At 40.8% G+C, this 27987-nt stretch overlaps 1 long non-coding RNA gene across 2 annotated transcripts; it reads left to right on the top strand.

The window, feature by feature from the left end:
- Window positions 1-27719, top strand: LOC141582284 (uncharacterized). 2 transcript variants are annotated; one of them, XR_012515120.1, is made up of 3 exons: window positions 1-476; window positions 2111-3111; window positions 27585-27719. It is a non-coding gene; the product is annotated as an uncharacterized LOC141582284 (long non-coding RNA). The 2 variants fall into 2 exon arrangements; XR_012515121.1 differs by having other exon boundaries at window positions 1-680; window positions 2111-2396.
- Window positions 27720-27987: the final 268 nt, after the last annotated feature.

The following is a 27987-nucleotide window of genomic DNA, read 5'->3' as shown; positions in this document are numbered from 1 at the left end:
TGGCGGCAGCGACGGGTCCCCGCTTTCGCCCGGGTCGGGGTTGGTCGCTCCTGCTGCACACCGGGCCGGGGGAGATCTGAATCTTATCTTTCGCCCGATGGGGCACCTTAAACTTGAATTTCAAGTTTGGCCCCCAGCACTGTTGAGCCGACCGGAGCCGGCCCTCAGTTCCTCGCGGCGGCGGCTCCACGAACACAGACGGCTCGATCCCACTTTTCTGTAGGCAAGCTCCCACCCACCTCCTTACCTACCCAGGGACCTGTCCCAAGTGGACCCGCGCACAGGAGCACGGGAAAACGAGTCCTGCGGTGACGCCGCGCCTGGAGACTCAGAGTGGCGAGAACTACAGTTCCCACAAGGCTGCGCCGCTCCGGGGCGCCCAAGCCGTGGCTTGTACCCGCCCCGCTCGGCAGCAGGCCTCGCCCCTCGGGCCAGCCCGCCGGTTTCCAGGCGTGGGCGGCCCACGGAAGTGCCTGGTGAGATGGTGGAGTGGGAGTGGATCTGTGAGCCTAGAGTTGGCCGGGCAGGGGTAGGGAGAAACGCAAGCACAGGAGTCCGATTGGGTGGTGGAGGGAAATAGTTTTGAATGTAGACTTCTTTCAAGTCCTGGAAGCCTGCTTGCTGGAGCTAGGAGCCGAGACACCTGCCGAGTGATTACCGTTTGCGAAACACAGCACTAGGTACTTTATATTTAGCCATTTACTACTCCCTTCTCTGTTTTTCTTTTATTTTTAATATTTATTTTTTATTTTAAAGACGGGGTTTCACCCAATTGGTCAGGCTGGTCTTGAACTCCTAACCTCAGGTGATCCGCCCGCCTCAGCCTCCCAAAGTGCTGGGCCACCGCGCCCGGCTCTTCTTCTCTGTTCAAAAAAAAAAAAAAAAAATTCTCAAGCTTAAGTCGTTGTAATCATGTAGAATTTTCAGCTCACTGCTGTGTTTACTTATATCCAGAATATTTCTTGTGGAAAAAGCCAGGCCTTGCCTGTGGGTGTTGTCCCAGTCACTAAGAACTTAAGAACACAGAAAAATGCCAGCCTTACCACCTGCTAGACTGATTTCTGTTGAATATACAGGTATCCCAAGCCTGTGTTCCGTGATTTTTGCAACAGGTCACAATCTGGAACATATTATCTGTCTATTTCAAGGTGAAGGCCAAATGGAGAGGAGACACCTTTGTGAAGGAGCGTCCATGTATACCACCTAACCCTTTAATCTTTCTAAATCCTATCCTTGGATCAAGCTGGCCCAGATGTAAAGACAACATACTTAGAGAGCATGGCTCCTAGCCTGAGAGCAGATTCTGTTCACCAAGCTGGAAGGTTCTGAGTGCTCCCTGGTGCGGGGAGGATCATTCTGGAACACTACACATTGTCACAATTTTCTCCCTAGCCCAGCCAATGGACTCACTTTTCAGAGTCTTACTGTGTGTCCTGATGTGATTAAAAATTGAATACTATTTGCTATGGACCGAGCTGTGTCTCTCCCAAATTCATACCCACTAAATGACTGTATTTGGACATAGGACTTTTAGAAGGTGATTTTGTCAGAGGCATTTGAACCAGAGTGACTCCATCTTGAATAGGGGCTGGGTAAAATGAGGCTGAGACCTCCTGGGCTGCATTCCCAGGACGTTAGGCATTCTCAGTCACAGGATGAGGTGGGAGGTCAGCAGGATTGGTATCACAAAATACCGGTCAAAAAGACCCTGCCGATAAAACAGGATGTGATCAAGAAGCTGACCAAAACCCACCAAGTGCAAGATTTTATGAAAGTGACCTCTGGTCAAGCTCACTGCTAATAGTATGTTAATTGTAATTCATTAGCATGCCAAAGGACACTCCCATCAGCGCCATAACAGTTTATGAATGCCGTGGTCAGCAGTTACCCTATATGGTCTGAAGTGGGGAGGAACCCTCAGCTCCAGGAAGTCCCACTCCTTTCCCAGAAAATTCATGAATAATCCACCCCTTGTTAGGCATGTAATTAAGAAATAACCCTAAGTATATTCAGCTGAGCAGCCCGTGCCCCTGCTCTGTCTATGGAGTAACCATTCTTTTGTTTTTCTCTTTCTCTGATAAACTTCACTTTATTCTACGGACTCATCTAGAATTCTTTCTTGCCTGAGATTCAAGAACCCTCTCTTGGAGGCTGGATCAGGACCCCTTTCCAGTAACAATTTTGGTTAAGTCAAGACGTAAGTGTGAGGTCCTAATCCAGTAGGATGGGTGGCTTTATAAGAATAGAAAGAAGGATCTCTCTCTCCACACCCATGCACTGAGGAAAGGCCATGTGAGCACACAGTGAGAAGATGGGCAACCTATCTGCAAATCAGGAGCCTCACCAGATCCTGGCAACGCTGGCACCCTGACCTTGGACTTCCAGCTTCCAGCAATGTGAGCAATATTTCTGTTGTTTTTGGCATGCAGCCTATAGTATTTTTTAACGGCAGCCCAAGCAGACCAAGACACTGTTTTACTTTAGTCTCAATAGGGCAGCAGGAGAACCAGACAGCATTGCTTTGGAAACCGTAACGAAATGTCACCCCAATGGTTGAGAACTATTCTCAAACGCTCAGCAAAAACATGGTACAGTTTTAGTGTCTAAGGGCCCTCCAGCAGCCTTGGTAGTTTTAGTCCATCGGAGCGGCTTCAGGGCAATGTAATATTGGCATCTGGGTGCCAATACCTTCTGCAGTCGTGGACAAAGCAACCTGAGTCCCCATCCTCCACTCTGGCAGCCTCAGCACAGACTTGGCAGTCGTCATAAGCAATACTTTTAGCCTGCATGAACAACAGCAATGGATATGGCTTGGCTGTGGGTCCCCACCCAAATTTCATCTGGAATTATAATTCCCACATGTTGAGGGAGGGACCTGTAATCCCCATGTGTCAAGGGAGGGAGGTGATTGAATCATGGGGGCAGTTTCCCCCATACTGTTCTCATGACTGTGAATGAGTTCACACGAGATCTGATGGTTTTATAAATGTTTGTTTGGAAATTCCTCCTCCTTCTCTCTCTTCTGCCACCTTGTGAAAAAGGTGCCTGCTTCCCCTTCCATCATGACTGTAAGTTCCCTGAGGCCTCCCCGCTCCCCAGCCACGCGTAACTGTGAGTAAATTTACTCTTTTGTTTATAAATTGTGCTATCTTTATAGCAGTGGTCCTGTTGGGGCTCACGTGTTGTGGGGAATGTGGGGCAGATCTCCAAAATAAAGCAGAGTAAGTGAGGGTAGAAAATGGCAGATTTCATGTGGTGGTTAAAAGCACTGTTGAACACATGTGAGACAAACCGTGGGGAGTCCAGGCATATTTTGTGTGTGATAGTAGTGGTAGTGAACTGCAATTTAAAAGAGGCTGGGTGGGGCACAGTGGCTCGAACCTGAAATCCCAGCATTTTGGGAGGCTGAGGCCGGCAGATCGCCTGAGGTCAGGAGTTTGAAACCAGCCTGGGCAACATGATGCAACCCTGTCTCTACCAAAAATACAAAAATTAGCTGGGTGTGGTGGCACACATCTGTAATCCCAGCTACTTGAGAGGCTGAGGCAGGAGAATCACTCGAACCCAAGGGGCGAAGGTTGCAGTGAGTTGAGATTGTACCACTGCACCCCAGCCTGGGTGACAGAGTGAGATTCCATCTTAATAAGAGAGGCAGGGCAGGAAGTCCTGACCCAGGGCAGGACCACGTGGGTGGGGGTGGTTAGGGTGGTTGGAGGAAGCAGAGGAACACTGAGTAGCTGTTATTTTGACCCTGGTTTGGGGAAATAAGTCCTTTCCCAGCCAAATTGTCTTCAGAGGATCGCATTTAATATTATGCAAAAACTTGGTTTAAATAATGAGATTAGATAAGAAACAACCACATTCAGTATTTTATCCCCAGTGGTGAGCATGGTGCCTGGCTTGTAGGAAGTACTCCATAAATATTTGCCAAATAAAATTATAGGATATATCATAGGAACGTTGTTGAGGCATTGTTCATTACATCATTTACTGCTTCCTTTATAAATCTCCTTCTGAGAAATTTGGTTTAGAGTGTTAGAATTAGAACAAGCACTAAGAAGTATGAGGATTACTTTTCCTTCAATTTTGCCTTGTTTGTCAGGAAGCTTGGTGCCTAATTTCAAAGTACCTGTAGCAAATATTTAGAATCTAGTGGCCAGTATAACTGTGATCTTTCCCTCCAGAGTATTGCTCTGGATTGGATGAGAGCAAAACTGGAGAAAGGGCAGGAAGTAGGAGGCTGTTGTAGCAATCCAGCTATGAAACATTTAGGAGGTAGTTAACAAGTGAGAGGAGCAAAGAATCAAAGATAACTCTTCTATGTTTCTGGCTTGGGCAACTTGCAGATGATGCCGTTCACCTGGGAAGGAGGTTAAGCAGAAATTAGCAAGTTAATTTTGAATATGTAGGTTCTAAGGTACATAGGTATCAAGAAAGCTGAAAGAAAAAAGGTTTTTGGTTTTTTGTTTCTTTTAGGAAAAAAAAAAATGGACAATTAAAAAGAATGGACAATAGTGTCAAATGGAACTGAGAAGTCAAGTAATGTAAGATCCAGTATCCACCAAATTTAACAACAAAGAAATCTTCTGTTACTTAAGTGAGGACAGTCTCAATGAAATAGTGGGGTCCTAATCCAATAGTGGGGCAGGAACGGAATGCAATTGGGAAGTAAGTGTAAACATCTTTAAGAAGTTTTGCGGAGAAAAGGGAATGAAAAAATGCAGTGGCTAGAGGTGTTTGGTTCATGAAATTAAGGGAGAATTCTTTTGAAGATGAGAGAAGCTTGTATACATGTTTAAATGTTGATAGAACTAAGTCTGCAGATAACGAGAGACATGGTAATGGATCCGATGAAGTGGTTAGAAGGGCAGGAGAAGGTGAGAAAGAAGCTTCAATGGCACGATTAGCTTTAGAAAGAAAAACTATGTATCTTCCATGTTTGTAGTGGGGAAAGAATTTAAAATAGGCACGAGTACAATGTATTTACGGCATGGAGATTCGTGGGGCTTTTTTCTTTGATTTTTTTTTTCTGCAAAATCAGAGTATGAGTTAGAGGGATTGTGATTGGTACTCTTGGCAATTTGAGGAATGTGAGAAAGCAAAATACCCACGGTATACACAAGAGAGAGGGTCATAGTTAGGTAGCCAGAGGATTGCCAGGTACCATGGAGAACCCAATAGAGAGCAGTTTTCTCCAACTTTATGGTGCGTCATAATTGCTTGCCTTATTTGTTAGAATGTAGGTACAAGAGCACCAATAAGTCTTACTATAGCTGGGTGGAGCCTGGAACTCTGCATGTTAAACAAGCACCCAGGTGATTCTGATACTGAAACTCTTCAGATCACACGTTGAAAACTATGGATAGAGAGTCAGAGGGGATAGTTTTAGTATGGAGATGCTTTTTATGGAATGGGTGCTATAGTTTGGATGTTTATCACCTCTAAGCCTCATGTTGAAATGTGATCCAACGTTAGATCTAATGGGAGGTGTTGGATCATGGCAGTAGAATCCTCATGAGTAATAGACTGATGCCTGTGATTTGGTAAAAGCCCCATAAAACTGCATACCTCAACCATACCTTGGCTTTTTGCTGAAACTGCTCTCTGTAACCCCAATGTTACAAGCAAGCAGTCCAAATCCACGCCCCTGTGACTTGTAATAAGTAACTAAGGTCTGTAATTTCCACCTCTACCCAGACAATGTGTAAACTGACACTTATCTTGACTTCTGTAAACCACTTAAGTAACAATCGGAGTGACAAAAGCCCCCTGGCCCTCAGAATGTCCAAAGCCCCTCACCCTCATCCCCAAGGTAGTTTACGGGTATAAAAGGTCTTAACACCCTCCTTTCGGGGCCGCGGGTTGGACAGACACGAGTCCTCCGTGGCGACCAGCATAAAGACCCTGCAATTTGGCATACTTTTGTCTTGGTGTAGACTTTCCGTGCTCGCTGCAGTGCGGCAATGCCCTCCCTCAGAAGTGAATCGAGTCTCACTTTACAAGAGCTGGTTGTTAAAAGGAACCTGACGCCTCCTTATCTCCTTGCCTCATTCCTCATCACATGATCTCTGCACACACTAACCCCCCTTCATCCTCCACCACGAGTAGAAGCAGCCCGGAGCCTTCACCTAATGCATATGCCCAACTTGGAATTTTCCAGCCATCCCGAATTATGAGCCGAATAAACCCTGTTTCTTTATAAGTTATTCAGCTTCAGATTCTCCCTTGTAGCAACACAAAATGAACTAAGACAGTGGGGACAATTCCCAGTGGAGGGGAAGCAAGAAGACAAGAAGATAATTGGTAGAGAAAATTTCCTAAGGAGTTGAGAGAAGGCGTGGTAAAGAAGAAAGGAGGAAGGGTCACCCTTGAACAGGAGAGAAGGGACACATCTTTCATTAAGGGTCATCTTGTCTATTAAAATGGAAGAGGAGGAGGTGAAGATAGATGGTGAAGCAGGTAACATTGGTAGTTTCACCTCAAACGAATTATTTCCCCAAATGATATCTCCAATGAGCTTGGAAAAAGAAAACACATCAATAATAATAATTGAAGTAAGTGCTTACCATATTCATGGCATTATGTCATGTGACCTTTAATCCTTATAGTAACGCAAGTTGTAGGTACTGTCACCATTTTGTAAAGGAAGAAATTGAAACCAGAGAACAGAGAAGTAACTTGCCCAAGAATGCGCAGACCTCAAGTGGCAGAGACTGAGTAAACTAAGTTTGAACCCATGTTTGTCTGGTATCTGGGCCCACACTATAAGCCACAGATATTATAATGCTTAATTATATTAGGGAGGAGGTGGTAATTTGTGTGATCTTTAGCATGGATGATGCCCCTCTAAGATGAGAGACTGAAACTTTCCTTTGTGACTTTTCTCCAGGAAGTCTTTTTCTTCCTACCATTTCCTTAATCCTGATGGATGGCTTCCTGTTTTTTCCTTAACATCACTTAGGACTTTCTGTTGTAGGTAGCGGAAAACCTGATTCAAGCTGGTTTAACAGGAAAAAAGACAAAAGAATTGATTAGCCCACACAATTGAAAATTTCAGGAGAACTGCCTTCAGACTTAGCTGGATAGAAGCTCAGATCATACTGGTTTTTGATTTCTTTTGCAGCCTCCAGCTCCATCTCCCACTCAAACTGGTGACTCAAGAGTTCACCCCTTCATTACACAGTGACTCAAGCAGTCTAACTGGAAATAAAGAGCTCTTTTCCCCATACAAGCAGAAATTCTGGGCCTCAGAATTTTTTGCCCAGATTTGAGATATACACGTAATTCTTGAACCAATCATTTCCTACCATCCCTGGAGTTGAAGGGGAAGTCAAACCTACCCAAACTAAATGAGTTACTAGGGGGTTCAGGCGATTCTTCAAAAGAGGTTCAGATAACTGTTTTTACTTTTAAAAGAGAGCAAATGAATGATGAGGGGAGAGAAATAGATGTCTTCCATGCTGTAAGGCTGGTGGCCTCATTCGGAGTACCTCGTGAACTCTAGGGACAAAGAAACCGAAACCAAAAAGCTCCAGCTGATGCAACCCTGACCAGCTCTTGCACTAGAAAAACCCACCCAACAACCCGATAGCAGCCGGCCCCGTCCCAATCCCGCTCCTCTGGAGCCAGTCAGAGCGCCCTGCTGCTGCTCCGTCCTCATAGCTATAAAAACCCCACGCCCCGGGAAGTCAGCGTGACTTCCCTGGCCCCCTTTCCCGGCACCATAGAACCTCGCCTGGGAGCTGAATAAACTGGCATTTAATTTTCTTATACTGGCCGCGGTTTCCTCGTCTTAAACTCGGCGATAACCCTTACACATGCCTTTCTCCAATCTCTCCTGTTCTCATTAATCAACTTCCTATGTGCATTGTTGGTGACTCAGACTGAAATTGCTGACCTTTAGACAGAGGGAGGTGGGCTTAATACTCTCTACAGCTCTAGCAGAGTACGCCTGTGTCTATATATCTTTGTAATTTTCTTGTTTAAACATCTTTAATGGCTCCCGTTGCCCACGGAAGAGTGACTTACAATACCAATTTTCAATGTTCCACCACTCTGATATTCCATGCTGTTTTAAAGGCTACTAGAATACTGGTATTTCTGTTGGTATGATACTGTTATTTCGAAGTTAAAAAAAAAAAAAATCTGAAATCTGAAACATTTATATCCTGAGACATACCAGAGACATGCTTTATTAAAATCTGGCAATCAAGTATAGGCGAATGTGTTTAGAAAACTGTCTTCTATGCCTTTATCATCCTCGGGGGTGGGGGGGAAGAAAACAAAGCAAACCTTCTAATACAAGAATAATTCTTACCTATCTCAAAGACTTTCCAACAAATAGACATGAACGGGACACTATTGGTATTAATAAGGTCTGTATTAGAATCTTCATTTATGGAAGATGAGATGGAAAAATAAAGACAAACCAGAAATACTTTCTTTGAAGCAAAAAAAAAAAAAAAAGTCTTTCCTGTCTTAGTCCATTCAGGATGCTGTAATAAAATATCTACGACTAGATCATTTATAAATAATATAGATTTATTTTTAACAATTCTGAAGTCCAGGAAATCAAAGATCAAGTTGCCAGCAGATATCTTATCTGGTGAAAGTTTGCTCCCTGCCCTATAGATGGTCTTTGTTGTTGCATGCTCATATGATAAAAGGGCAGAAGGGCAAAAGAGGGCTAATAGGAAGAACTCACTCCCTCAAGCCCTTTTTTGTGGGCACTAACCCCATCCATGAGAGTGGAGCCCTCACAACCTAATCACCTTCTCAAGATCCCACCTCTTAATACTGTTGCATTGGAATTATGTTTCAACATGAATTTCTGAGGGATACAAACATTCAAACTGTAGCAGTTAATAAAAAAAATTGTTCCTGCAAAGAAATGAAATCTTTCCCACTGCTCCCCACCCCCCCACCCCGCAAAAAATCTCCTTAAAGATATTATCCAAGAGATAGGATTGTTTGTAGGTAATGGGTGTCTTAGTCCATTTTGTATTGCTACCACATAATACCTGAGAGTGGTTCATTTATAATGAACAGAAATGTAGTGGCTCACAGTTCTAGAGGTTGAGAAGTCCAAGATTGAGGCACTGGCATCTGGTGAGGGCCTTCTTGCTGCATCATCCGATGGCAGAAGACACAGGGGTGAGAGAGCAAAGGAGGGCTGAACTTGTCCTTTTATAAGGAACAGGTTCTTGTAATAATGGCATTCATCATTCATGAGAGTGGTGCCCTCATGGCCTAATCACCTCTTAAAGGTCCCACCTCTCAACATATTTGCACCGAGGATTAAGTTTCTGACATATGAACTTGGAGGACACATTCAAACCACAGCAGAGGATTAGAGAAAAATATTTAAGAGCAGTTTATAACTATATCTTTATCATTCTCTTAACTAGCATAGATTCAAAAGGAGATTTTCAGCACTGGAAAGCTTTTCACAGCTCAGTGATGACATTATTGATGGACTAAGTACACATTAAGAAATCATAATTCTATTTTATTTTTAAACTCAAACGTTATATGTTATGTAAACAATATTTTATTTTTATATTAGAATAAATTATTTTAATATGTTCAATTATATTTACATTTTACTTATGGTTATGAATTTTTTTATTTAAAAAGTACTAAGTGTCTTAATCAGCAAGATGGCAGAAAAGAACTTTCCAGTGCTAGTCTCTCCACAGAAACATCAATATGAAAAACTATCTGTGCATAAAAATACTTTCACAAGAGTGAAGAAAACCAAGTGAGAGATTATAGCACCTGGGTATAGCACAGAAATAAGAAAAGACACATTAAAGAGGATAGGAAGGACAGCTTTACCCACATCACCCTTCCCTCCATGTCAGACAGCACAGTGCAGAGACATACCCTTCACTTTGGGGAAGAAGAGGAAAATAGGCATCAGACTTTGCCTCGAACTCCAATACTGGGCCTACCGACAAAACCCAGCACTGGGCAGGCCCCTACAGCCCCAGATTCTAGGCCCATCCTGGCAAGAGGACAGATCCCACATTCCCCAGCTCCAGGCCTGCTCCCCAGTCTCAATTTCCAGGCCAACCCTAACATCCCTATGTGCCAGTCTGGCCCCAACACCTAGCTGGCCCCATGCCTCAGGCTTTGAGCTCACTACAGTGACAGGCCAGCCCTCACAGATCGAGTTCCAGGCTTACCCTGAAGACTCAGTCTTCATGTTTACTCCAGGGTCAGACCAGTCCCAGTGGTCCCAGGCTCTGGATGCCCCCTAACTTAGCATCAGTCTGGGCCCTATAGCACCAGGCCTCATGCTTATCCCAGAACTAGGCCAAACCCTACAGCACTAATCATCAGGCCAGCACTCAGCCTTCAGGCTGGCCTGCAGGTATAGGTTCCAGGCCTGCATAGCGTAAGACTAGCTCCTGCAGCTCCAGGCTGCAAGCCTGCCCCAGTTTAAGATCAACCCAAAGCCACGTCAGCCCAAGCAGCCCAAGGCCTTAGGCTCACCTCAGTGCCAGGTCAGTACATCTGAGGCACAAGGCTGATACCACAGACACAGGTTTCAGGCCTGCATAGTGCCAGGCTGATCCCTGTGGCCCCACACTCCAGGCTGGCCCCTGTAGTCCCATGTTCCAGCAGATGTAAGGGCCAGATTTGTCCCAGTAGACCTCAGTGCTACTCTGATCCTCATGGACTTAGGCTCCGGGACTACTCCTAAATACTCAGGTTCTAGGCCAGCTCCATGGACCCTAAACCCAGGACCCCGTGACTCAGGCTCTGGGCCCATCCTAGTGGACCAGGCTCCAGACCCATCCCAGGGCCTAGCCAGCCCCTACAGACTCAGGTTCAAGGCTCACCCCAGTGCCACATCAACTACTATGAACCCGGCCTACAGCCGACCCCACATGGATATAGGCTGTAGGTCTGCCCTTGCACCTACGCTCCAGGCTCACCTCTGCAGACCCAATCAATACATCTACCTCAGTGGATCCAGCATCCAGGCTCAACCTCGTGGACCCAGGCACCAGGTCTGTCCACTTGTTGACTCAGGCACAAGGCCCACTTGCCCAAAGACTCCACAGCAAGTATGTTAACAGGCCACATTAGATGGACTGCCCAGAGTCTCTGGACTTGGTGACTGGTGAAGGCTTTCCCAAACAAAGCCAGTTTGCAAGAAATGGAATAAGTCGCCACTTCTTCAGATGAATATACACCAGCAGTGGCCACAAAGATCAAGAATAATCAGGGAAACATGTCATCACCAATGGAAGAAAATAAAACATCAGTAACTGACACTAAAGAAATAGAGGTATATAAACTACTGTATAAATAATTCAGAATAATGGTTTTAAGTATAGCAGACTTTAATAAAATACAGAGAAATAATTCACTGAAACCAAGAAAACAATGACTGAAACAAGAAATTTGACAGAGATTGAAATTATGAAAAAGTAACCAAATTCTGGAGCTGAAAATTACAATTAATTAAATTCTAAAATCAATAGAAAGCGTTGACAGCAGAATTGATTAAAGAGAAGAAAGACTGAAAATTCAAAGACAATTATTTGAAAATATGCAGTAAGAAGAGAAAAATGAAAAAAGAATGAAAAGGAATGATGACAGCTTATAGGATTTGTGGAACAGTGTCAAAAGCACAAATGTTTGGCCAGGCACAGTGACTGACACCTGTAATCCCAGCACTTTGGGAGGCCAAGACAGGTAAGTCACAACAAGGTCAGGAGTTCGAGACCAGCCTGGCCAACATGGTGAAACCCTGTCTCTACTAAAAATACAAAAATTAGCCAGGCATGGTGGCAAATGCCTATAATCCCAGCTATTCGGGAGGCTGAGGCAGGAGAATCACTTGAACCTGGGAGGCAGATGTTGCAGTGAGCCCTGGAGGCAGATGTTGCAGTGAGCCAAGATCACACCATGGGCACTTCAGCCTGGGCAACAGGGCGAGACTCTGTCTCAGAAAACAAACAAACAAAAAACCTCATGTTTAAATTGTAGGAGTTAAAAAAGAAGAAAGAAAGAGAGAGAAATTTAAGTTTATTTAGAGAAATAAGAGCAGGAAACAAATCTGAGAAAGAAATATCCAGGTACAGGAAGGTCAAAGGACTCTGATTAGACTCAAGTCAAATAAGACTGCAAGACATATTATAATCAAACTGTCAAAAATCGAAAATAGAAAGAAGACACTGAAAACAGCAAGAGAAAAGAAGCAAATCATCTATAAAGGAATTCCTAAAAGGCTATTAGTGGATTTCTCAACAGAAATCCTGCAGGCTGAGAAATATTGAGATAATGCATTGAAAGTGCTGAAGGAAAAAAAAAAACAACAACAACCTGTCAACCAAGAATACCTATATGCAACAAGCTGTCCTTCAGAAATAGAAGAATAATGAAAACTTTTCCAGATAAACAAAAGCTGAGTGAGTTCGTTCTAAATGATCTATCTTACAAGAAATGCAAAAGGGACTTCTTCATGTAGAGCAAAGAGGATACTAATTAGTAATAGTAACACAACATATGAAAGAACAAAGCTTACTAGTAAAAGTAAGTATACAGTCAAATTCAGAATACTCTAAAACTGTAATGGTGATATGTAAATCACATATCTTTAGTATGAAGGTTAAAAACAGAAATATTAAAAATAATAGCATCAATAATTTTAAGGGATATACAGTATAAAAAGATGTAAATTGTGACCTCAAGAACATAGAATGTGGGGGTGGGTAAAGTAAAAGTGTAGTTATTTTATGTAATTAACATTAACTTCTTACTATAAGATATTTTATATAGGTTTCATAGTAGCCACAAAGCAAAAACTTATAGTAGATACATAAAAGATAAAAAGGAATCAAAGCATACCATTGGAGAACATCATCTAGTCACAAAAGAAGACATCAAGGAAGAAAAAGGAAACAAAGGATTTACAAAACAACCAGAAAACAATTAACAAAATGGAAGTAGTAAGTGTTTACCTGTCATTAATTACCTTGAATGTAAATGACTTCATTGAAATTACCCAATGAAAAGACACAGAATGGCTGAATGGATCAGAAAAGACCAAATATACACAACTTGCAAGAAACTCACTTCACCTGTAAGGACATGCATAAATTGAACATAAAGGAATAGAAAAAAAAATATTCCATGCATAGGAGTGGTGAGAGAGGGCACCCTTATCTTGTGCCGGTTTTCAAAGGAAATGCTTCCTGTTTTTGCCCATTCAGTATGATATTGGCTGTGGGTTTGTCATAAATACCTTTTATTATTTTGAGATACGTTCCGATACCTAGTTTATTGAGAGTTTTCGTCAAAAAGGGCTGTTGAATTTTGTCAAAGGCCTTCTCGGCATCTATTGAGATAATCGTGGTTTTTGTCTTTGGTTCTGTTTATATCAGGCGTCTCTGAACTACGGCCCGCGGGCCACATGCGGCCCCCTGAGGCCATTTATCCGGCCCCCCGCCGCACTTCAGGAAGGGGCACCTCTTTCATTGGTGGTCAGTGAGAGGAGCAGAGTATGTGGCGGCCCTCCAACAGTGTGAGGGACAGTGAACTGGCCCCCTGTGTAAAAAGTTTGGGGACTCCTGGTTTATATGATGGATTACATTTATAGATTTGCATATATGTTCATCCCAGCCTTGCATCCCAGGGATGAAGCTGACTTTGTCTCAATGGATAAGCTTTTTGATGTACTGTTGGATTTGGTTTGCCAGTGTTTCACTGAAGATTTTTGCATCAATGTTCATCATGGATATTGGCCTGAAATTTTCTTTTTTACTTGTGTCTCTGTCAGGTTTTGGTGTCAGGATGATGTTGGTCTCATAAAATGAGTTAGGGAAGATTCCCTCTTTTTGCATTGTTTGGAATAGTTTCAGAAGGAATGGTACCAGTTCCTCTTTCTACCTCTGATGGAATTTGGCTGTGAACCTGTCTGGTCCTGCACTTCTTTTGATTGGTAAGCTATTAATTCCTGCCTAAACTTCAGACCTTGTTACTGGTCTATTCAGGGATTCAGCTTCTTCCTGGTTTAGCCTTGGGAGAGTGTAAGTGTCCAGGAATTTATCCATTTCTTTTAGATTTACTGGTTTATGTGCATAGAGGTGTAGTAATCTCTGATAGTAGTTTGTATTTCTGCGGAATCGGTGGTGACACCCCTTTATCGTTTGTTACTGCATCTATTTGATTCTTCTCTCTTTTCTTTTTTATTAGTCTGGCTAGCAGTCTATTTTGTTGATCTTTTCAAAAAACCAGCTCATGGATTCATTGATTTTTTGAAGGGCTTTTTGTGTCTCTAACTCCTTCAGTTCTGCTCAGATCTTAATCATTTCTTGTTTTCTGCTAGCTTTCGAATTTGTTTGTTCTAGATCCTCTAGTTCTTTTAATTGTGATGATAGGGTATGATTTTACATCTTTCCTTGCTTCTCATTTGGGCATTTAGTGCTACAACTTTCCTCTAGACATTGCTTTAAATGTGTCCCAGAGATTCTGGTACGTTCTGTCTTCATTCTCATTGGTTTTGAAGAATATCTTTGTTTCTGCCTTCGTTTTATTATTTATCCCATAGTCATTCAGGAGCAGGTTGTTTAGTTCCCATGTAGTTGTGCAGTTTTGAGTGAGTTTCTTAATCCTGAGTTCTAATTTGATTGCACTGTATTGGAAGTTCTGGCCACAGCAATCAGGCAAGAAAAAGAAATAAAGGTATTCAATTAGGAAAAGAGGAAGTCAAATGGTCTCTATTTGCAGATGACATGATTGTATATTTAGAAGACCCCACTGTCTCAGCCCAAAATCTCCTTAAACTGATAAGCAACTTCAGCAAAGTCTCAGGATACAAAATCAATGTACAAAAATCACAAGCATTCCTATACACTAATAATAGGCAAACAGAGAGCCAAATCATGAGTGAACTCACATTCGCAATTGCTACAAAGGGAATAAAATACCTAGGAATACAACTAACAAGGGACATGAAAGACCTCTTCAAGATGAACTACAAACCACTGCTCAAGGAAATAAGAGAGGATACAAACAGATGGAAAAACATTCCATGCTCATGGTTAGGAAGAATCAATATTGTGAAAATGGCCATACTCCCTAAAGTAATTTATAGATTCAATACTATCCCCAGCAAGTTACCATTGACCTTCTTCCCAGAACTGGCAAAAACCAAAAAGCAAACAAACAAAAAACCACTCTAAACTTCACATGGAACCAAAAAAGAACTCGCAGAGCCAGGACAATCCTAAGAAAAAAATAAAAAATAAAAAGCTGGAAGCATCATGCTACCTGACTTCAAACTATACTACAAGGCTACAGTAATCAAAACAGCATGATACTGGTACCAAAACAGAGATATAGACCAATGGAACAGAACAGAGGCCTCGGAAATAACACCACACATCTGCAACCATCTGATCTTTGACAAACGTGACAAAAACAAGCAATAGGAGAAGGATTCCCTATTTAATAAATGGTTTTGGTAAAACTGGCTAGCCATATGCAGAAAGCTGAAACTGGACCCCTTCCTTACACCTTATACAAAAATTAACTCCAGATGGATTAAAGATTTAGACATAAGACCTAATACCATAAAAACCCTAGAAGAAAACCTAGACAATACCATTCAAGACATAGGCATAGGCAAGGACTTCATGACTAAAACACCAAAAGCAATGGCAACAAAAGCCAAAATAGACAAATGGGATCTAATTAAACTTAAGATCTTCTGCACAAGAAAAGAAACTATCATTAGAGTGAACAGCAACCAACAGAATAAATTTTTGCAATTTACCCATCTGACAAAGGGCTAATATTCAGAATCTACAAAGAACTTAAACAAATTTACAAGAAAAAAAACAACCCCATCAAAAAGTGGGTGAAGGATATGAACAGAGACTTTTCAGAAGAAGACATTTATGCAGCCAACAAACATGAAAAAAAAGCTCATCATCATGGGTCATTAGAGAAATGCAAATCAAAACCACATTGAAATACCATCTCATGCCAGTTACAGGGACGATCATCAAAAAATCTGGAGACAATAGATGCTGGAGAGGATGTGGAGAAATAGGAACACTTTTATTTACACTGTTGGTGGGAGTGTAAATTAGTTCAACCATTGTGGAAGACAGTGTGGCGATTCCTCAAGAATCTAGAAATAGAAATGCCATTTGACCCAGCAATCCCATTACTGGGTATATACCCAAAGGATTATAAATAGTTCTACTATAAAGACACATGCACTAGTATGTTCACTGCAGCACTGTTTACAATAGCAAAGACTTGGAACCAACCCAAACGCCCATCAATGATAGACTGGATAAAGAAAATATGGCACATATACACCATGGAATACTATGCAGCCATAAAAAATGATGAGTTCATGTCCTTTGCAGGGACATGGATGAAGCTGGAAACCATTCTTAGCAAACTGAAACAAGAACAGAAAACCAACACCACATGTTCTCATAAGTAGGTGCTGAACAATGAGAACGCATGGACACAGGGAGGGGAATGTTACACACCAGGGTCTTTTGGGGGTTGGGGAACTAGGGGAGGGATAGCAGGGGGTGGGGGGATTGGGGAGGTGTAACATTAGGAGAAATACATAATGTAGATGACAGGGGGATGGATGCAACAAACCACTATGGCACATGTATACCTATGTAACAATCCTGCATGATCTCCACATTTACCCCGGAACTTAAAATATAATTAGAATAAATAAATAAAAATAAAAAGCCCCTTAGCAAACAAAAAAATAGATTCCATGCATATGGAAACCATAAGAGAGCAGGGGTAGCTATACTTACATCAGATAAAATAGACTATAAGTCAAAAGCTGTAAAAAGAAATGAAGGAAGTCAACGTACAATAACAAAGGGGTCACATCATCAAAAGGTATAACAATTGTAAATATATATGTTCCACCATGGGAGCACCTAAATATGTAAGGCAAAGGTATTAGTAAATCTGAAGAGAGAGATGGATTGCAATATAGTAATAGCAAGGGACTTAAATACCCTATTTTCAACAATGGATAGATCATCCAGACAGAAAATCAATAAGGAAACATTGAACTTGAACTACACTTTAGATCAAATGGACCTAAAAGACCTTTACAGGATATTCCATACAATAGCAGCAGAACACACATTCTTCTCAAGTCCATTGGAATATTCTTCAGGATAGATAATATGTTTGGCTATAAAACACATCTTAGCAAATTTAAGAGGATAGAAGCATATTAAATACCTTTCTCCAATGACTGTGGAATGAAACTAGAAATCAATAAGAGAAGAAATTTCCGAAAATTCACATACATGTGGAAATTAAATGACATGCTCCTAAACAACCAATGGGTCAAAGAAGAAATTAAAATAAAAATTGAAACTATCTGGAGACAAACAAAAATGGACTTGCAATATACCAAAATTATACATGCAGCAAAAGCAGTTCAAAGAGGGGCTTTTATGACAATAAATGCCTACATCAAAAAAGTGGAAATACATAACCTAATGTTACACCTCCAGGAACTACAAAAGGAAGAATAAATGAATCCCCAAATTAGAAAAAGGAAGGAAATGATCAGATCAGAAATACATGAAATAGAGACTAAAAAACAATAGAAAAGATAAACAAACCAGCAGGTTTTTTTGCAAAGAGAAACAAAACTAACAAACCATTAGCTAGACTAGCTAAGATAAAAAGAGTCAAATAAATAAAATCAGAAATAAAATAAGAGACATTACAATTGATATACCATCAAAATACAAAGGATTATAGGACTGCTATGTACAGTTATATGCCTATAAATTGTATAACCTAGAAAAATTGATAATTATTAGACATATATAATCTATTAAGACTAAATCTTGAAGAAATAGAAAATCTGAACAGAATAATGTGTAAGGAGATTGAATCAGTAGTAAAAAGTCCTCCAGCGGGGGAGGTTGCAGTGAGCCGAGATCACACCGTTGCACTCCAGCCTGGGTAACAAGAGAGAAACTCCGTCTCAAAAAAAAAAAAAAAAAAAAAGTCCTCCATCAAAGAAAAGCCCAAAACCTGATGACTTCACTGCTGAATTTTACTAAACATTTAAAGAAGAACTAATACCAACTTTTCTCAAACTCTTCCAAAAAGTGAAATAGAAGGGTGCTATGGTCTAAATGTTGGCTTTCCCATAAAATTTATACATTTAAACGTAATCCCCAATGTGATAGCATTTAAAGGTAGGGCCTTTGGGAATGTGATTAAGTCATGAGGGCTCTGCCCTTGTAAATGGAATTAGTGCCCTTATAAAAGAGATTGGAAGGATCATGTTTGCCCCTTCTACCATGTGAGAATGCAACAAAAGGCACCATCTTTGAAGCAGAGCAAGTTCTTACCAGACATCAAATCTGCTGGCATCATAATTTTGGACTTCCTAGCATCCAGAACTATAAGCAATACATTTCTACTGTTTAGTAATCACTCAGCCTGAGGTATTTTGTTATAGGAGTCTGAACAGACTATGACAGAGGGTCAACTTCCAGAATCATTTTACAAGGCCAGCAATACCTTGATAAAAAAGTCAGACAAGGGCACTATGAGAAAAAAGTTACAAGCCAATACCCCTGCTGAACATAGATGTAAAAGTTCTTAACCAAATGATGGCAAACTGAATTCAGAAGCACATTAAAATGATCATTGATCACTTTCGGAAGCCAAGATGCATGGATCACCTGAGGTCAGGCATTCAAGACCAGCCTGGCCAACATGGTGAAACCTTGTCTCTACTAAAAATACAATTAGTTTGGTGTGGTGGTGCATGCCTGTAGCCCTAGCTACTTGGGAGGCTGAGGCAGGAAACTCACTTGAACCCAGGAGAGGGAGGTTGCAGTGAGCCAAGGTCATGCCACTGCACTCTAGCCTGGGAGACAGAGCAAGCTCCATCTCAAAACAATAATATAAATAAATAAATAAATAAAATATATCATTCACCGTGATCAAGTGGGATTTATCCCTGGGATGCAGGAAGGGTTCAACATGTATGAATCAATAACAGGTGAAGGACAAAAACCATATGATTATCTCAATAGATGCAGAAAAAGCATTTGAAAAAACTCAATAAACCTTTATGATAAAAACATCCAACAAATTAGAAATAGAAGGAATGTACCTCAGTACAGTAAAATCATATACAATAAGTCCATAGATAACACAGTCAATGGTGAAAAGTTGAAAGCTTTTTCTCTAAGATTAGAACTAAGACAGGGATGCCCACTCTTACCACTTTTATTCAATATGGTACTAGAAGTCCTAGACAGAGCAATTAGGCAAGAAAAAGAAATAAGGTATATCCAAATTGAGAAAAAAAAAGTTAAATTGTGTCTGTTTACAGATGATATAATCTTGTGTAAAGAAAACCTTAAAGACTACCAAAAACTGTTAGAACTAGTAAACAAATTCAGTAAAGATGCAGGATACAAAGTCGACATACAAAAATCAGTAGATTTCTACACACTAACCAACTATTCAAAAAAAAAGAAATCAAGAAAATCCCATTTACAATAGGTAGGAAAAAATAAAATATTTGGAATAAATTCCACTAAGGAGGTGAAATACCTTTACACTGAAAATTATAAAACACAGATAAAAGAAAGAGAAGAAAACACAAATAAATGAAAAGATAGCCTATGTTCATGGATTGGAAGAATTAATATTATTAATTGTATACTGCCTCCTAGAGTTTGGATGTTTGTCTCTTCCAGATCTCATGATGAAATTTGATTCCCAAAGATGGAGATGGGGCCTAATGGGAGGTGTTTGGGTCATGAGGGTGAATCCCTCAGGAATAAAGTAATGCCCTTGCTATGGGGATATGAGATTATGTCATAGGCAAACAGTGAATGCATTCTCACCCTGCTAGTTGCCATGAGAGCTGATTGTGAAAAAGAGGCAGTCACCCCCCGTCTCTCTCTCTCGCTTTCTCTCTTGCCATGTGATCTTTGCACACACTGACTCCTCTTCACTTCCAACCATGAGTGAAAGCATCCTGATGCCCTCATCAGAAGCAAAGTTGTCACTCTGCTTCTTGTACAGCCTGCAGAACTATAAGCCAAGTAAACCTCTTTTCACCGGGCGTGGTGGCTCAAGCCTGTAATCCCAGCACTTTGGGAGGCTGAGGCGGGTGGATCACGAGGTCAAGAGATCAAGACCATCCTGTTCAACATGGTGAAACCCCGTCTCTACTAAAAATACAAAAAATTAGCTGGGCACGATGGTGCGTGCCTGTAATCCCAGCTACTCAGGAGGCTGAGGCAGGAGAATTGCCTGAACCCAGGAGGCGGAGGTTGCGGTGAGCCGAGATCGCGCCATTGCACTCCAGCCTGGGTAACAAGAGCGAAACTCCGTCTTAAAAAAAAAAACAACCTCTTTTCTTTGTAAATTACCAGCCTCAGAAATTCCTTTATAACAACATGAATGGAGTAAGACAAAACCTAAAGCAATCCAAAGATTCAATTCAATCTCTATCAAAATTTTAATGACATTTTTTACAGCCACAGAAAAAAACCCCTAAAATGTATGTGAAACCATAAAACACCCCAAGACCCCAAACAGCCAAATCAATTTTGAGCAAAAAGAACAAAGCCAGAGGCATCACACTACTTGCCTTGGAAATTTACTACAAAACTGGAAAAATCCCTTCCTCTCCCTTCCTCTTGTTTCCCCTCCCCTCCCCTCCTCACCCCTTTTTCCCTGATAATGAGAAAGATAGAATTCTTGGAACCCAATACTTCTCTCTAAAGAAATCCTTTTCAAAAGTCTCCCTGATCTCCAATTCAGCACCCCTTCATGCCATCAGTGTGGGTGACCATTTAAGAGTTAGTGACCCCCCACCCCTTTTTACCACCTACTATAAAAGTGTTTGCATTTCGGTCCAACACATAGCTCTTGAATGTGCCTTAGCTGAAACTTTCATTTTAACATCTTGTACATCCTTAAAACTTGCTTTCATACAACCATCTCTAAAAAAATCTTCCCTATCATGCTCAAGGTAGTACTTTTTACTTCTTTGAACTATTAGATGTGGATCATTATGCTGTTCACATAGCAATTATTTTCTGCCTTGTTATGTAGGTATTTAAGTCTACTTATTTTTATCAAAAAGGTATAAGTTCCTCAAAGGTAGAGACCATACCCCTTACATTTTTATATCACAAAAGACTTACACACAGTTTATATGTACTACTTACTATATTATAAATGGATTGGTTATATTACTGCAGATTTTAAAAGTCTTGGAAAATAATTTCTTCAATTTAGCATATATATGTGCTGAATTTCAAGCACTATGCCCAGTTGAGGATACAGACATAGACGAGACACAATTCTGTTTCTGAAGAGCTTACTATTTTCGGAGGAGGCTGGCATATATGAAAAATTGCATATGTCCACAATAAAAGTGTGATCTAAAGGTTGTTCACAGGAGGGAGTGGTTAGTTCTAATCATGAGGCTCAGGGACATTTTCATGAAGTTGGATCTATCTGAATCATTTTGTATTTTAAATGAGCTATAATTTATGTACCATAAAATTCCTCCTTTGAAGAATACAATTCACTGATTTTATTATGTTCACAAAATTGTGCAGTCATCACCACTATCTAATTCCAGAATATATTTATTACCTGAAGCCCATTTGCAGTCACTCTTTATTCTTCCCTCTTCTAAACCCCTACAACCAGTAACCTACTTTCTGTCACTATGGATTTCCTAATTCTAGACATTTCATATAAATCATGCAATATGTGACATTTTGTATCTGGCTCTTTTCACTTAGCATAATGTTTTTAAAGTTTATTTGTGTTGTGGCATGAATCAGTACTTCATTTTTATGACCGAATAATATTCCACAGTATAATATACATTTTATTTATCCATTTATCTGTTGACAGATACTGTGAATAGCATTATTTACATAGCACATTATTCTATGCTATTCACATAGCATTTGCATAGCATTATCTAATGTTTATGTAATAACATATACATGTTTTCACTTCTCTTGGGTATATACCTAGGAGTAGAATTGCTAGGTCATATGGTACTGAATTGATTTTTGAGGAATCCAAAGTTTGCTAGTAACCAGACTAATAAGAGAAAATGGCAGCCTAGATCATTATTATATCAGGACACTCAGACTCTCATTCCACGTGTCTCTAAGTTCAGGAGCCCTGTCTACCTTCCTGTTAGATAATGTTGTTTTAGTTTTTTTAGGTTTGAAATCCATGAAATCACTCTACCTCTTTGGTAGGAATTATGGTTTTTTTTCTCTAATGAAATACTCTTTCTGCAACTATGGCTCATTTGAGGTGAGATGTGGTGATTTTAAGGATCCAATTCATTGTTACTCATCTAACCCCACAGTCACTGCTTCATGGACAAGCCCAGAGCTTTTGGCAGAATAAACCAATGGGAATTTGGCTTTAGAAAGACTAGTTCTCCGTGAGCCCTAGAAACGGCTGTGTTACAGTTATGTGCTCAGGATCCCTTAAATTACCTGGAAAGGATCCCAATGCCTCCTCCAACTGCAGAGCTTAGTTGATTAAACTCTTTTTCAAATAATTATAAGCATCATACTTTGATATGATGATTTTCAAACTAACATTATATTGTTTGCCATAGGGGAAGATTTTTTTTTTCCCAAAGGAGGAAGTGGGTAGAATTGGTGGAAAAAACAAACTAAAAAAAACTAATGCCTAATTGAGATTTCTCAAGCCCCTTGCAGAGGCTAATTTACATAGGATTGCTAAATGGGCCTACTCTCCTGAAATCCCAAAACAGGACAAGCTATATCTGCTCATAGGTATTCTTTTCCTGGGCAATGTTAGTGTATCTGCATACTCATTTTTGAGACCCAGCTCAAATACCACCTTCCCTGAGAAATGGCTTCCCTGGTTCTACAGGCAGAGTGACAGACTTCCATTTACTGCACTTCAATCTTTTTGGTGCTGTCTTAGTCTGTTTTAGGTTGGTATTACAGAATGCCACATAGTAGCTAACTTATACAGAAAGGAAATTTATTTTTCACAGTCTTGTAGGCTTGAAAGTCCAGTATCAAGACACTGGCATCTGGGAAGAGTCAGTACTTCATATCCCCTCGTAGAAGGCTGAAGGGCAACAAAGTATACAAAAGAGAGCAGGAGAGGAAGATTCCTTTATATCAGAAACCTACTCCTAATGGCATGAATCTGTCCGTGAGAGCAAAGCCCTCATGACTTAATCACCTCTTAAAGATCTCATCTCTCAACATAGTTCAACTGGAGATGAAGTTTGCAACACATCAACTTTGGGAGAGACATTCAAACCATGGCAGGTGATCATCTCTAATAAACCTTATCACGTGTTTGATTGCATTTGTCTGCTTATGTTCTCCACTGTTGTTTTCACCAGTGCTTTGCCCATAGTCAGCACTGAGTAAGTATTCAATTTAATTATTCTGAAGTGATGACACTATACTTGTAGAGTGTTAGTCTGCCAGCACATCATGCCAGTTCCGACTTCATGAAAGAGGGAACTCACCACCCAGGGAAGCACAATGCTTTGCTAGGTTTATACCCATACTCTGAGCTTGCACAGTGTGGGTCAGACAGGAAACTCCCAATTTTGTGCTCTCATGGCTCTCTCCATCTATCCAACGAAACGTGTTGGGCACTTCCCATGTCCTGGGTGGGATTCAGAGGTGAATAGGACAGAGTACAATGTGCCAGGCTGCTGTATAATTATTACATGTACTGCCTCCAATAACAAAGCAAGATAAGTGTGTTAGGACTTTTCTGGTTGCAAAAGACAACTTAATGACATAAACAAAAAAATCGAATATATTGGCTCATGTAACCAAACATACAGATGTAGACTTCATGTACTACTGAATCCAGGAAGTAGATGATCCTATCTTGATGCTATCTCACTCTCCATCTCTTGGCTCTATTTTTCCTGTGTCTTCTTTATTCTCTGGTAGGCTTTCCCTTCACAGTCACTAATGGCTGCCAGGACCTCCACAATTACTTTCTATCTTGTTGGCAGCCCTTGTCAAAAGAGAAGATTTTTTTTCTGCTGCCCCAGCAAAAGTTTTGGAATTACCTCTGTTGGAACTTTCTCAGATCTCAAGCTCATTCCTAAACCAATTGCTGTGCTCAGAAAGAGGGAATATATTGATTGACTAGACCTGAATCATATGCTTTCTTTGATTTCTAGGGAGTGGACTCAGCCAGTCAAACCTTATGGGCTAAGGATGAGGAAAGTAGTTCTCTAGGGAAATCTGTCATCCTACTATGTGAAAGGAAAATGCATACTGAATAGACAGAGACCATTACAGTAGATGTAATTAACTCCACTTTAGAGGTAAGAAAATTATAGCTTGGAAAGTTGGCATGTGTTACTCAACTTCTCATTGCTAACATGTATTAATAGAGAGAGGACTAGGACTCATGTCTGTCTAATTTCAAATTCTGGATTTTATGGCATGTAGCCTGTGCTTTCAGACAGCTTGTACTCCAATGGCCTTACAGCCTTGCCAGTCAGTAGGAATCACTTTTTTAAAAAAAAATTGTTGTGCAACTGGCACCACCATACATCTCCAGAAATTTCCATTATACCTAACTGTAACATATCAAACCATAACTGCTGATTCCTTCCCTCTCCAGACCCTGGCAACCACTTTTCTGTGTTCTGCCTTTATGAGTTTGACTATTCTAGGTATCTCATAAGTGCAATCATACAATATTTGTCATTTTGGGTTTGGATTGTTTCATATAGCAGAATGTCTTCAAGTTTCATCCATGCTATATAGCATGTATCAGAATTTATTTCCCTTTTAAGGCTGAATAATATGTAAATATCACATTTTGTTGACGGACATTTGGGTTTTTTTTTCACCTTTTGTCTATTGTAAGTAATGTTGCTGTAAACATGGGTGTGCAAATGTCTGTTTGAGTTCTTGCCTTCCATTATTTTGGGTGCATACCTAGAAGTGGGATTACTGGATCATGTGGTAATTCTATGTTTAGCTTTAAGGAGCCATCATAATCTTTTCCACAATGGTTATAGCATTTTACATTCCCAGCAGCAATGCACAGGTTTCCAGTTATTCCACATCCTCATCAACACTTGTTATTTGCTGTTGTTGTTTTTTTTTTAATGGCCATCCTAATGGGTACACTGTGATATCTCATTGACTTTGATTTGGAATTTCATAATGATTATGGACACTAAGCATCTTTTCATGTGACTTTTGGACATTTGTATATCATTTTTGGAGAAATGTCTATTCAAGTCACTTGCCCAGTGTTGAACTGGATTTTGTGAGTGTTCTGTTGTTGAGTTGTAGAAGCTCTTTATATAGTCTAGGTATCAATCCCTTATCAAATATTTAATATATGACTTACAAATATTTCTGCCATTGTGTGAGTTGCCCTTTCACTCTGTTAAAATAGTGTCCTCTTGAGAGGGGAGATCCCCCCTCCCCATTTTTCTCCTTGACACCTTCACCTCCTCCCTCCGGATGAGGAGGGTAAAGAGAGATAAAATACTAAAGAACTGGAATCCATGGTAAAGCAACTTGCTGACGCCACTGACCAGGTCATAATAAGGCCGAAGGATCACTTCCTTTTTGGTTTGCAGTGTCTAAACTATTTATAAGCCTTGAAAGTGTTGCAAATAATGTTATTATTACCGGCCAGAGCCTGGCACTGGGTTATGTTCTTTAAGTTTACATGACCCAGACCCCCTCCTGGCTCTGCCAACTAATGATTTACTGTCTTTGTCTTGTCTCTGTAAGCCCCGTCCCCTGCCTATTCCCATGCACACCATGAATCAACTAGAAAATCAATGAAGCCAAAGATTGTGAGATCAATTTTCCAGCCAATGGACAGTGACACAGTTTTGCCTTAGTTTTTCTTTAGAGTTGTAAGCCTATAATAGGGAAAAGAAGCTGCTTCTGGGCGAGCTCAGTGGTTAAGGCTGTAGCCCCCTGCAGCTTCCAGCCAAATAAAAAGTGACTTCCTTTCTCAGTCCAGTAATCGAGAGGCTTGTTCTCTGCCAATCCTGCTACCTTTGGTTCCCTGACTGGGAAGTGTGTTTTGATTGGTAGATGGCTAGGACAGCCTCCCAGGCAGCTTTGGCCAGTTTTGCCTCAGTTTCTCCTTTAGAGTTGTAAGCATATAAAAGGGGAAAGAAGCTGCTTCTGGGCGAGCTCAGTGGTTAAGGCATTAGCCTCCTGCAGCTCCCGGCCAAATAAAAAGCCGCGAGTTCGGTGTTTGAGAGGTTTGCTCCCTGACAATCCTGCTACACTCTGAGACACAAGACTATAATTTTGAAGTTCAACTCACCAATTTTTTTCTTTCTGTTGCCTGTGCTTTTGGTGTTATATCCAGGAATTACTTTCGAAAAGCAAACATGAAATGCTTAAAAGAATAGCACATCGTCATTAGTCACAGAACACGTATGCATAAATGTATTAGCCAGTTTCTAATTTCAGCCAGTTGAAGTTTAGTTGTAGAAAAGAGAGCGAGCTACCTGAAGGAGTGTTTGGGGTAGGATGCTGCAATGAGTGAAGAGACTTTTACCCATATCAGAGCAATAACTGTCTGACAGGGAAGAGGAGAAGAGTTGCTATGAGGAGGAGAGTGATACGTTGAGAAGCAGCAGCAAAATGTTACCTGTTTCACAATTTTAACTACTCTGATGAAACAGTCTTACTGAAGTGTGGTGAAAGCAAATGTCATTAAAAATCTGTACAGCACTTTAAAAAAAACTATCCTTCAGACTCCTTGGTTCAGTACTGTGTATTAGGGAAGCATGCCATATGTGAAAGCGTTATAAAAGTGCTATGGCCGGGCGTGGTGGCTCAAGCCTGTAATCCCAGCACTTTGGGAGGCCGAGGCGGGTGGATCACGAGGTTGAGAGATCAAGACCATCCTGGTCAACATGGTGAAACCCCGTCTCTACTAAAAATACAAAAAAGTAGCTGGGCATGGTGGCGCGTGCCTGTAATCCCAGCTACTCAGGAGGCTGAGGCAGGAGAATTGCCTGAACCCAGGAGGCGGAGGTTGTGGTGAGCTGAGATCGCGCCATTGCACTCCAGCCTGGGTAACAGGAGCGAAACTCCGTCTCAAAAAAAAAAAAAAGTGCTACGTAAAATTATATTATTATTGCTAATGTGTTTGTTCAACAAATCAGCATCTAAAATTGGAGCACAAGAAGACAGACCTAGGAGGGAGGTAACAGACATGGAAAGCCCCACTCAGATCTCCTTTCCAGGAAAGACTGACAGCCCTAGCTGCCAGGAGTGTAATTAGCAGACATCCTCTAGCTGTAGCTCCTTCAGATTTGGTCTTAGCGCAGAAAGCCCCTCACCTCAGGTCATACCCTTTTGGCTGCATTTGGTGTCTCAATGAGGTGAGAATATAAAAGCCAGGCCATTTTGACCCATTGCAGGACACTCTTGTTGGCAGCGTTTGTTCTAAAGCTCTCTCGGGTCCGTCCTACAGTTTCATTTCTTCCTCTGATTAATCCTCCTTCTGCCTTCTTCCTTTCACAGGTGTTAGTCCTGAAGGAACATCTTGCACCCAACTTCAACTCAGTGTCTGCCTCCGAAGAACCCAAACAGTGACAAGTGATTTTCGAAATTACCTAACACAAACTCTATCCTTTTGAAATAATAAAGTTTATTTTCTCCAAATTCAAAATGATTCTTATTTCTTAGAGAATGAGACGAATATTCAAGTAGAAAGAAAAACATGGCTCACAATGTTGGCAGCCATCTTTGGAGACCATTTGCCGTAATTGTAACTAACTGTTTTAACCTTTGGGTATATCATAATATACTTATCCCTTGAACAGTGAGTACTTATTCTAGTATTTTTTTCTAGTGTTTTTTACTAGTTTAAGTTATGCTACAATGAATATCTTTGTGCAATAAAGGTTTTTATGTATTCCAAATT

The sequence above is a fragment of the Saimiri boliviensis genome, chromosome 19, assembly GCF_048565385.1.
Source record: "Saimiri boliviensis isolate mSaiBol1 chromosome 19, mSaiBol1.pri, whole genome shotgun sequence".
Taxonomy (NCBI): domain Eukaryota; kingdom Metazoa; phylum Chordata; class Mammalia; order Primates; family Cebidae; genus Saimiri; species Saimiri boliviensis.
Note: the sequence above shows the minus strand (reverse complement) of the source record. Positions and strands in the feature narration are given on the sequence as shown.